This window comes from Solanum dulcamara, chromosome 9 (assembly GCF_947179165.1).
Source record: "Solanum dulcamara chromosome 9, daSolDulc1.2, whole genome shotgun sequence".
NCBI classification, from domain to species: domain Eukaryota; kingdom Viridiplantae; phylum Streptophyta; class Magnoliopsida; order Solanales; family Solanaceae; genus Solanum; species Solanum dulcamara.
The window spans coordinates 42,184,192-42,196,582 of NC_077245.1; the positions used below are offsets into that span (position 1 = coordinate 42,184,192).

General features: G+C 40.3%; 1 pseudogene; it reads left to right on the plus strand.

Annotated features, from left to right (window-relative positions):
• The first annotated feature begins 10,770 nt into the window (after nt 1-10,770).
• LOC129904866 (5S ribosomal RNA) lies at nt 10,771-10,890 on the plus strand (annotated as a pseudogene).
• The last annotated feature ends 1,501 nt before the right edge of the window (nt 10,891-12,391 follow it).

Sequence of the window (12,391 nt, forward strand, 5' to 3'; positions counted from 1 at the left end):
TAACAAGTGGACATAGCAAGGAGCTCCAAGAAGCTTGAGGTGTAAGAGAGCTGTTGCAGGTGCTGCATCAAGGAATTTGGCATGAGAGTAATGTTGGTGTGTTGGTGAATTCCTAAGCTGCCAGGTTGTTGTCTCCTCAGTTCAGAATGTGAAATGGGGAATAAGTGGGTGGGATTATATGTTGATGAATCAATCCAGCAACCTGCAACAATACAACAAACAACCAAAAGCAAAAAAGAATTTGCACCACCTAGCAAAAAGGAAAGTTCTTCCAGGAGTGCTTTGGAGTCTGTCAGAATTTTCAACGACGCTCGACTAACGTCTCCAATTATCCGATTGAGTTGAAACTTCTTGAGATATATCCAAACAGCCCTTTCTTTAGTTCTGCAAGGTTTGGAGACTTTTTGCTCAAGTTGGAAAAAAGGCCCTCTCTTTAGGCTTAAGGCAGCTGAAATTTTCAATGTCACTCGCCTAACGTCTCCAATTGTCCGTTTGGGATGAAACTTCTTGGGCCTTGTCAATATATTATTTTCTGAAACCCTGCAAAGATTGGAGCCATTTGGACAGGTCCACATGCTGCATCTCACCCTGCACATGCTGCCCTGCTGAAGCTTAGATGGTGCAGGGTGGTTGGAAGTTGTATTTGTGCTTTTCTCTATGTATTGGTTGTTAAAGAATGTTGATACATCACTCCAGTCACCTGAAATAATACAACAACCAAAAACAAACAAAACAGAGCTTGCACAAACTAGCAAAAAGGAAAGGACCTGAGTAAGAGCTTTGGAGGCTACTATCTTTTTCCAAGTCGCTCGACTAACGTTTCCAATTATCCGTTTGACCTGAAACTTCATGAGGTTTGCATATATGGCCTTTTCTTTATCCCTGCAAATTTTGAAGGCCTGACTCCCAAGATGGAGATTCCAACTAGCAAGTTTCTCTCTCTTTAGGCTTAAGACAGCTGATTGTTTCAAGGTCGCTCGCCTAATATCTCCAATTATCCTTTTGAGCTGAAACTTCTTGGGCCTTGTCAAAATAGTAGTTTCTACAATCCTGCAAAGATTGGGGGTCTTTGGACATGTCCACTTGGTACAAATCACCCTGCACCAACAAGCAGAAAAACACACAGACAAGTAATTCTGCAGGTTATAATATCTACTACTAATGTCTTGTATGTATTCCCTGAGAGTTGCAGGTTGGTGACTTTGTTGCTGGAGGATGTTGTTGTTGAGAAAGGTAAGATGCAAGCTGAAATTGCAGTACAAAGGGCTCCCAATGCATGATCCTGTGTTATTGCATCCTTTAGCAGCCATCCAAAGATGAGTTGCAACAGTTGGATTAGGCAAACTTCCACTTGTAGTTGGACAGGTCCACATGCTGCTGCTCACCCTAAAGTTTTCCAGACCTGCAACTACCTGCATATGCAAAAGGAATAGAAAGGAAGAGATAGCTACTCTAACCCCTAAATCTAATGGTATGAAGATTATTCTATAAAAGCAGTAAATTAGGGAGACTCTCCCTTTTACAATGGTCCTGATTATCATTATTTATATCAGCTAATATTACAAGGTATGAAGAATTTCCTTCAAGGTGGTTGATTGATCTTCTTCATCTTAGTTCTCCTGAAGCTAGCCATGCCAGCTTTGTCCATTTTGTAGTGTCCCTTGGTCTCTCTTGGAAGCTGCTGAAAGCTGTAGTAGTGTTGTGTATAGCTTTTCATGTGGCTTTCCTTTGAGAGTGAATCTGCAGTGTAATTAGCTTCCCTAAAGATATGCCTGCACTGGAAAGTTTCCAGTTTGCTAACCAATACCTGCAGTTCAGTAATATAAGTAATAATGTTCCATGGAGGTTTAACTTCTTGTTTAAGCCACTTGATTAGAAGTTCAGAGTCAACTTCAAGGGATACCCTGCTGTATCCATGTTGTAAGCACCACAGAATACCAATAATTGTTGCCTGCACTTCAGCTTGGTTATTAGAACCACAGCCTAGTGGAGATGCAAAAGCATATATTAACACCCCATTATGGTCCCTTAGAATGCCCCCTGCCCCTATCTTCCTTGGATTGTTAAGGGCACTCTCATCTGTGTTGAGCTTGATCATTGTAGGTTGTGGTTTAGTCCAGCATACTTTGGTTATTCTCAACTCATGTTGGCTTTTTTCAACCATGGTAACCAAATCTGCCCAATTACTTGGCAAATCAATATATGGATACACAGTAGAGATAAGCATATATAGATCTTTGGATATTGAGAATATTACTCTAATAGCATTAGACTTCTTGCCTCCATACTTGCATGCACATCTATTCTTCCATAGATTCCAACACACAAAATAGGGGTGGCTTGCATTACTAACTTATGTAGCTCATTGTTAGTTTTGATTAGCCACCACCTCATCAATAGGTTTTTTAGAGGAGTGTTGCTGTGTTGTAGACCCCAGTACCCTGAGAAGTGCTTCCATATGTGTTGTGCAAAGTAGCCTGAAACAAGGATATGGTCTACATCATCAAGACCTGCTCTATAGCAGCAAGAGCATGCAGCAGGCTCCTGTCCAAAGGCCACAATTCTGTCATTTGTGGGTAGCTTAAGTCTGAAAGCTCTCCACAAAAGAAAAGAGGCCTTGAAAGGAATGCTATTGTGCCATATGTTGCTGTTAGTGAGAGATCTTGTCTTTTTCTTTCTTACTAACTCCCAAGCTGATGCACAAGTGAAGTTGCCATGAGAGTTAGGCTTCCAGATGGCTTGATCCTGCATATTTGGAATATAGCTGATGGGAGTGCTGAGAATTTTGCATACCAGCTGAGGGGGTGCATGTTTCCTTACTTCCTCTGCCTTCCATCCTCCATTCTCCATTAGTTTAGAGACAGTAGTGTTATTCAATCTAGGGAGACATTCATTGTGGTAAGCTAATGGACCTACCCCTAACCAATCATCCCACCACAAGCTGCTTGTTCCAGACTTGATTCTCCATTGTATATGAGGCTCAATATCTTTTTTATTGTTCGTCATGTGCTTCCACATGAGGGACTGTCCTGTGTCCCACTTTTTTATGACTGGATGAGCCCTTTGACAATATTTTGCTTTAAGGAATTCTCCCCATAGTGTATTCTTTGATCTGAAAGTCCACCACTGTTTATATTGGAAGGATAAGCACACATCCTCTAATTTTTTAACACCTATACCACCCTCCTCATAAGGATAACTGAGAGTATCCTAAGAGGCCCAATGATATTTTCTTTTTTCAGTATCCCATCCCCAAAAGAAGTCAGCAATTAGTCTTTTGATCTAATTCATGATGGTCTTGGTAGGACTGATAGCTGACAACAGGTGTATAGGAATGGATTGCAGCACTGATTTCACCAAGGTGACTCTACCTCCATAGCTTAACATTTTAGTCTGCCATCCCCTGATCCTGCTTAGAACCTTAGAAACCATACTAGAGAAATATATGATCCTTTGTCCTCCTATATATAGGGGACAGCCTAGGTAAGTGATTGGGCCATGAGTACATTTGTATCCTGTGATCATGCTGACCCTTTCCACCACACCAGAGGGAGTATTCAGTGGCATCATGGTTTGACTCTTATCTTTATTGATAAGTTGTCCTGAAATAGCTTTATACAGTTTAAGAGTTTTGGTAATCAATGTAAGTAAGAAGTTGCTGGTAGATGTGAAAATGATCACATCATCTGCAAAGCTCAAGTGATTTACTTGAGGAGATCTTCTTTCCATCTGGAATCCTGTATATAAATAATGGTGATGAAGATTGTTGAGAAGTCTAGACAGAACTTCAGCTGCAATGATGAATAAAGTAGGGGATAGGGGGTCTCCTTGCTTGAGTCCTCTTGTAGAGTGGAAAAAGCCATGCCTTGCACTATTAATGATGACTGAGTACCAATTGTTTGACATAATCCTCCAAACCATATCAATCAACACTTCTCCAAAACCCATTTTCCTCATGACCATACAAATGAATGACCAAGAGACCCTATCATAGGCCTTGGCCATATCCAGCTTTATCACCACATTATCCCTAGCCTTTGGTCTCTTAATATTGTGGATGATTTCTTGAGCTAACATTATGTTCTCAAAAATACTCCTACCTTTAACAAATCCAGATTGATTAGCTGAGATTAGCTGAGGCAATATAGGAGCAATTCTGAGGCTTATCAACTTAGAAATGATCTTGTTAGTGAAGTTGCTGAGAGAAATAGGCCTGTATTCTGATAGGCTGTTGGGATGCTCATTCTTAGGAAGTAGAGCTAAGCATGCATGAGAAATAAACTTGGGAATACCATGTCCATTGAAGAAATACTGGACTAATCTCAGTAGGTCTTCACAGATGATATCCCAGCATGAATGAAAGAATTTCCCATTCATTCCATCTGGTCCAGCAGCTGATGTAGGGCTCATAGAAAATACAACTTTCTTCAGCTCATCCATAGTAGGTAAGGATTGCAGGCTCTCATTCTGCTCCTCTGTAACCATCCTTGGAATGCATTTAAGAACATCTTCCCTGATCAGTCTTTCTTCTCCAGTGAATGTTTTTTCAAAGTGTGTTGTGGCTGCTCTTGTAATATTGTCTTCACCTTAAATAGTATTGCCTTGTTCATCACTAATCTGATGGATGAATAACTTTGTTCTTGTTTCTCTAATAATAGCATGAAAATAGCTGGTATTGGCATCTCCATCTTTGAACCAATGAAGTTGAGTTTTCTGCTTTAAGATAGCCTTCTCCATCTTCAGATATCTGATGTACTGAGCATTGATCTGATGTAGCTTGGACCTATTCTCTTCAGTATTGTCACTGATTATTTTCTCTTTAGCTTGTCTCACCTGCTCTTCATATTCTTTTACTGAAGCAAAGATGTCCCCAAACTCATTTCTTGACCACTTACTAAGAGTATTAGAAACTCTTTTCAGCTTTTGTTGGAAGGTTCTCATTGGATTTCCTTCCACATGATTATCCCAACATGCTTTTACAGTGCTAAGGAAATTATCATTGTCTATCCAGCAGTTTAGAAATTTCAAATACTTGATAACATTACCTTGTTTTGCCCTGCTTTCCAGCAATAGAGGGCAATGGTCAGATCCTGTGGAGGCTAAGTGACTGACAGTTGTTACAGGCATGACTTCTAACCAAGAGTCATTAACCATGGCCCTGTCAAGTCTTTTCCAAATTCTAGCATCTTTGTCCCTATTATTGCACCAGGTGAACTTCTGCCCACAGAACCCCAGATCAGTGAGTCCACATGCTTCTATCACACTAATAAACTCAAGGCTCTTGTTCATATTATATGGCTGGCCCCCCATCTTTTCTTCAACATCTGTAATAACATTGAAGTCTCCAATGGTGCACCAAGGCTTCTCCTTACTGGAGAACTGCAACATCTTGTCCCATAAGTCTCTTCTCATGTAATCCTTGCACTTTGCATAGACAAAGGTAATGAGGTAGCTATTAGGACAGGCCACATGATTGATCTCACAAGTGATCTGCTGCTCATCCTGGTCCATAATGTTGCAAGCAATGTCTTTGTTCCAGAATAACCAGATTTTGCTATTGGAGTTGGACATAACATTATCCATACCTAGCTGAATTCTGTGGAACTGAATTTGAGATTTGTTGGAGAATGGTTCCAGCACTGCTATGATAGACAGCTTATGAAAGTCTTTCAACCTTTGTAACCTGTCAAGGGCCCCCTGAGTATCAATACTCCTTGCATTCCAACAAATTGTACTAATCATTAGGGTTTTTGAGTTTTGGACCTTGTGTTGATGTTGCTTTTGACAGCAACATTATCAGAACTGGTGATGGTACTTTTCTTATTCTTCTTCTTTGTTTGCTTACTTGTTGTAGATGGATCATTTTCCTCATTGACCTGCTGCTTTTCCTTCTGCAAAAAAGCTTCCATAGTGGTTCTAAAGGTTTTTATTTGATCTTCCTGGTTTGTTTCCTCCCTTTGGTCAGGATCATCCTCATCTTCAGAATGAGTGACCCTGTACTCATCAGTCAAATCCTCTGAGATGTCTCCTTTTGTAAGTGCATACCTCTCATTAGATGTATCTTGAATTTGTAGAGGGGTCACATGTATGCCTGGTTGTTCTGGCACAAGAACATAGTTCACACTTGGTTGTCCAGATTTCATGTCCTGAACAAATTTCTTTTTAATAGCATCCCTTTTCTTTTTACTCAAAGATAGAGTACTTTTATTGTTCAGAAGCTGAGCTACTGCACCCTGGTTTTGTTCACTGCTCTTTGGAGATTTAGCATCTTCCTTATCAGTCACATTAATCTGAAGCATGTCCTCAGAAACCTGTTGAACATCCTCTTGTTGAACCTGCCTGTTGGACCTTATGGCTGCTGAAAAAGTGGTTGCATGGGCTGTAGAGTCTCTCCTATGGTCTACCAATAGATGTTCCCTCCCCCTGGTTTCCCCTTCCTGCAAATTAGTGGGTGTCTCCTGTACTCCCCCTTCCTCACCTCCATAAACTTCTTCAGCCACAACAGCAACATTATTTAAAACATTAAAGCTATTGGGAGAGCCATGGGGGTGTGGGAGCACTGAGTCAGTACCTGGACCTTTGGCATTGTTGCACTCCACATCAGTATGCTTTTCTACAAGTTTGCTAGTTCCCTTCCTTTTAAAAACCTACTGAATGGGCCTGTGGGGATTGGGAACCAATATTCTATGGGGAGGGGACTGTTGACTCTGGACTCCAGAATCAACATTACATATTTGGACATTATCATTATTAATATTAAAGATAGTACCTGATGGCAGCATGTTCCTTGGTTGCTGATTATCACTGGTTGTTGGTTGAGGCATTTTTGAGCTTTCTCCTTGGTGCATCCTGCTTTGTTTACTTTGATGAAGAGTTCCTTGTTGGTGGGGTTGGTTATTCTTCTTGGTTTTCTTTTTTTGAATTTGTCATTCCTCTTTTTCTTGGTTATTTTCATGGTCTTCATCTGTATTATTAAGCTATTTTTCCTTGTTGTTGTTTTTCTCTTGGAAATGCTATTCATTAGCCTTACCTGTGCTAGTTTTGTCCTTGTCTGCAGTAGTTTCTTCTTGAATTTTCTTTTACCTGTTTTCCTCCTCTCTTCTCTTCACTGTACAGGTAGTGTGAGTGTGGCCTTGATGCTTGTAGTGTTGGCAATATTCAGGCACCCCTTCATATTGAATTGGTTGCCATCTACCCTTGCCATTCACATCTTTTTGAAAGCCCATCCATACATGTTGGGGTCTTTGTTTGGTAAGATCCACTTGGACCTTTACTTTAGCTACACTACCTCTAGTTTTCTTTTATGTTGCCAAGTCCAGGAACAACACTTTCCCAACTGGAGATAGTAGAGGTGTAACCACTTCCATACTATAACAATGCCAAGGAAGTTCTTGTAGGATTGCCCAAATAGGTACCAAGGGAGTTTCCTCCTCTGGTTTAAATGTGGGAGTCCACAGTTGTAGCCTCATGAGCTGGCCTTGGATAAACATTTTTCCTTTTGACCACACTGTTGTGTGATCAAACTCATTGTCCAAGTCAATGTATATGTGTCTGGAGTTGAAATGAGTCAGCTTAACCCCTCCTTTAAGCTCAGTTTGTAGGATGAACTCTTTTCTAATAACTTCCATCCTTGGCATTGTATGTGTAAACTTTCCAATAAGGGTGTATTGACACTTAGCTGCTAAGTTAACCATGAAGTCCTCTTCAGAGAATAAAACTGCAGGGTATCCTTGCTTTGTGGTGATTTCAGGGGGGGAGATACCTATAGGAGTACTTTGGACAGTCTCTTGGGCTCTAAGTCTGGTAGCAAGATTGTGTGTTACAATAGGATTTGGAGGGTTGGTAGTATTTGGAACAGGAGTTCTGGTTTGGTTGTTGATTTTGGGAGCATGATTGTTCCTAATTGGTGGATGGCTGTTCTGATCTTTTCTATGGTTGTTGGGATTGAACACCTCAAAGTTGTTAGTAATTTTCAAGGGAGTAGAGTTGGGAATGTAAGGTTTGTGACCAGCTGTTTGGTTTACTGCAGGACCTTTGGGGTGTAGATTGCTCACACCACCTTGTTGGATTTGGCTCTTACCTTTACCATTAGTTTTATCACTTAACTCAGATTGTACACTAGCCATATTATCCTCAGTATTTCCATTTACAATTTGGACAGCACATATGGGATTAGAAATCAATTCAATAGGCTGCAGTACAGAGTTGTTATGAATAATATCATGAGTATTATGATTAGTCAAGTTAAGAGACTTACTTGTTGCTCCTTGTGCAGATAATCTGAAGTTCTGGAAGCTGTGGTCACTTCCTGTAACCTTGTGACCTATAATCAAATTATTTCTCACCTGTTCCTGATTATGTTCATCATTTGTAGATTGAGAGACAAGTCCATGCTGTTGAGCCTTGTCCTGAGGCAAGTTCACTTCCTCATATGCAGCATAGTGTTCTTCCCTCCTTTGGTCGTCTCGACGACTTTTCGAATTTAAGCTTTTTGGGGAAGTTTCAATATAACCTAGATACTTTGTTGGAATTGTAACACCAATATGAACATTTTGGTCTGTTTGTTGCTTCAATTGATTCAGTAGAACTCCGGCAAGCCCACTTTGGCAGTCGTCTTGACGACTTTTCGAATTTGAGCTTTTTGGTTGTAATTCGAGACATTCAGTATGGCTGGGAATCCTCTCTACACTGTTGCCTACCTATTGATATTGATTGTGCCTCCATTGGATCGCCAGAGTACCGGCGACTCTATGATTGTCAGGGTTGGAAGGTAAATTCGAAGCTCCTGGTGATGATTCGAAATGGCACTCCTGTCCTGGAAGATGCACCTCTACATAAGGAACATTTTGGCATTCAATTTGAACAATTTGGGTTACCGGAGCTCCGGCGCCGCTACCGCGCTCATCGCCGGAGTTGATTCTTCCGGCGAAAATTACACCCAGCGACTCGTCGTGGGTTGGAGAACAAAACCTTGGTACTGCGCCTTCTCGAATGTCGCCGGAATCTGCTAGAGATTGAAGGCGGCGCTCCTGCGATTGTGCGGCGATTGTGGAAGAAATTGCCTACTGATTTCTTTTAATTGGTACCGTAAAATTATGTGATTCTTGGACCATAATAGGTTCTTGTGTAGCTGAATTTAGTTCTGAATTCCTTTCCCTTTGAATCAATCCAGCATTGTGCCAAGACATGATTTGTTGTGCACACAGCAACTCTTCTTCAGTGACATAAATATCCATTGCTTTAGATTTTTGTAAATTGAAAGAGCTGTGATTGTAGTTTGGGGATGAGACAACTTCTGTTGCGTTCGTATCGACGAAATCTTCGATTTCATCTCTAGAATGAATTTTTTTGACGTCGGGAGGTGGGTCCCACCCTATTTCGAGATTATGATTCAAGTGCCCTTCCATGAGAGCTTTTCTTATTATATGAGTTTTGAGATTTGGGGTTAGACATCAGGAATCGGTACGAATACTTGCATTTTCTGTCCTCTTTTAATTTTCTAGGTCATTCCTTTTCTGGTTTTCGCTTCGTCATCATACCTTGATGGAAGTCACATTTTAATTTGCACCCTTCTAACTTGCTGTTCTAGGACGGTTATAGGTTATTCCTTATAGGATTCCATTTCTTGAACATTACCTATGGACACACTCTGGGTGGATCACCAGTATATTATGAAGTACCCGTATAGACGTACTGGGCGTATGATTTCGCATTTAGGTGGTAAGATCAACTTACAGGAAACTTTGTCCATTTAGAAGAAACTTGATGAGGTCTAACGTATTTTGGGTTAAGCTTTCTTTTCTGGGTGACTCTTTTATGCACACCTAACCATTGATTTGAACTCTTAAAATTGATGTCGATTATCTGTATATTATTTCTGCCGACTATGGGTTGTTAGTCGATAGTTTGCTTAATCATGTTGGGGACTTTTTAGCTTAGTCTTTCTAACATCGACCCATCTAATAGGGGACGTACACGTCTTGCTTTACCAGTCTTGTACGGGAACATTGGGATACTGGAGTAGTAATTATTATTGTAGGCAACTTGATAAGTGATGGACAATCATCCCAGCTATCTTCGAAGTTAACAACACTAGCTCATGACATATCTTCTATCATTTAAGTGGAATGCTTTATCCTGTTCATCAGGTTTAAGGGTAAAGTAGTGTACGAAGACTTATCTGTCTTCCCAGTTTCTTCGCAGACTGATCCTCGGTAGTTAACTGTAACTTGGGCTCATTCATCTAGGATAATAGCTATGGAGACTCCGTAAATTCCTACCACTCTTTTCCCTCATAATTTTACACCTTTTCGGCTGAGTAGGTAGCCTTTGATTGAAGCAGAAGGGGCTAATATCGTTAATCCACAAGTAACATTCCCTCTAGAGTTATCTGGCACTGGAGTGTGAGGTGAGTCTTGTATCCCTGGTCATATTGTGGGATTTTCGACCTTGCATATTACTTCCTGTCTTTTGTAAATTACATCAACTGGTACCCTTACCTTTTGGGTTTTTCTTTTCAATCTTTAGATTGGCTGCCAAGTGGTGTCGAAATTCCTGTGCCCACTGGCCCATATAGCCATTCAATCATTTGCCTATCATTAACTGTACTATGTCAAAGAACTGTGGCATTCAAGTGTGCCATCAATTGGTAATTAATTAATCATGTTGGTTTCCCTTAAGCCCTTATTACAATTGCCTTAACGTATCTTATAATACTCTAGGTACATAATATCATATCATGGCCCTGTCACTAGTTCAGATTCGTTCATCTCGCGTGATCATACCAGCACTAATGCATTAAGTTCCATCAGAATTTCAAGGTTGAGTATGCTAGGGTGAGAGAAGTACTGGGATGGGTGACCTTCTTGGGAAGTCCTCATGTCGCGTTTTATTACAATCCTTGAAATAATGTGCAGGGAACTCAACTTAGCCAAAAATTTATCTTAGCATCGTCTCACTAGTCTTTGTGTATTGCCTTGCCCTTTCCTCTGTTATCTTACAACCGGTATAGGGGTAGATCTTTAGTTCCACTACGACCATGTCCCTTTTTGGTCATTTTGGTTTAAATCCTTCTATTGTATTCACCCCTTTTTGCACGCACCCATTCATTAGGGTTGGCTACTGAGTAGTGCTAAAGTTCGTTCATATAGTGCCCTTTGAGCCATTTTAAGTTTTGTCTATCATTAGCTGGCATAGTTTTAAAGGAATTTGACATATAAGCTTGCCAATCCTATATTAACTAGGTAGTCCTGTCCTTCTTATTTAAACCATTTCACAATTTTTCCTTACCCCCGCTTGTAACCTTCTTGACATATTCTCGTGTCACTATTTATTTTTATGAGAATATGAGAGTGTGCAAGAAATACCTTATCGCACTTCTTTCTATTTCCTTATTTACTCCTTTCTCATCTTCTACCACAGGAGTCTTGATATTTCTTATCCTTGGTTATTTATCTAACGCAATATCATTTGCGACCAACTCTATAGTCAATATTTGCCTTTTAATCTAGCATGCTGTCATTATTATTTGTAGTGTCCCTTGACTTATTCGATATCCTTTCATTGCTATATTCTTTCGCTTTTATACGTACCCACCTTCTAGTGTTATACCATTCAGGGTATCATCAAAACTTCTTAACCCTGTCTTACATACCATTCTAACTTTTATCCAATTACTGGTGGCTTCCACATCTTTCTAGCTTTGTTCAGCAAGGGATCTTTTGAAGTTTAACCATCAATCTCAAGCATGTTGTCATATCAATTGCCTCTATCTTACCTTTGTTGTTCTCTCATTTGCTTCCCCCCTTTAGAGGGTACTTATACCTTTATCCGCTTATACCTTGCTCTATGTCTCTATGCCCAGTTTCAAATTCGTCCAGTCTTCTTCCACAGTCTACTTGGTACTGTATCATGTCCCTGTCTGTCTACATTTTTTTTGCCAACCTGATTATCCATGTACGGAACCCTGGCTAAATTACGAAGCATCGAGAACCCTTTTCATACATAGTGCGACACCTCATCTAGTAATCTGTACTTGAGTAATGGGACCAATGGAACAACTCGTCTGAGGCCACATTCTACTTGTCTTTATAAAAATTTAATATACACTTGTAGCCGTTCTAAATTTTCTTTTAACTAGGCAATATTTGTATTCCGACATTCATTGTCCCATGTTTTCTTGGAGTAGTGGCTTTCCCAACCTATATCCTTTGTTTCTTGAGATGAATGGAAGCTGCGCCTTTTATTCCTTGGGGTGAATGTAGGTTACACCAATTATTCCTTAAGTTTACCATCCTCGTCCCTTAAGGGTTCCACTATTTTCAAGGTGACATTGTGTACCCGCGTCATTCTTTTATATCTTAAGCTCCAGACTCTTGTTGCGTACTCAACG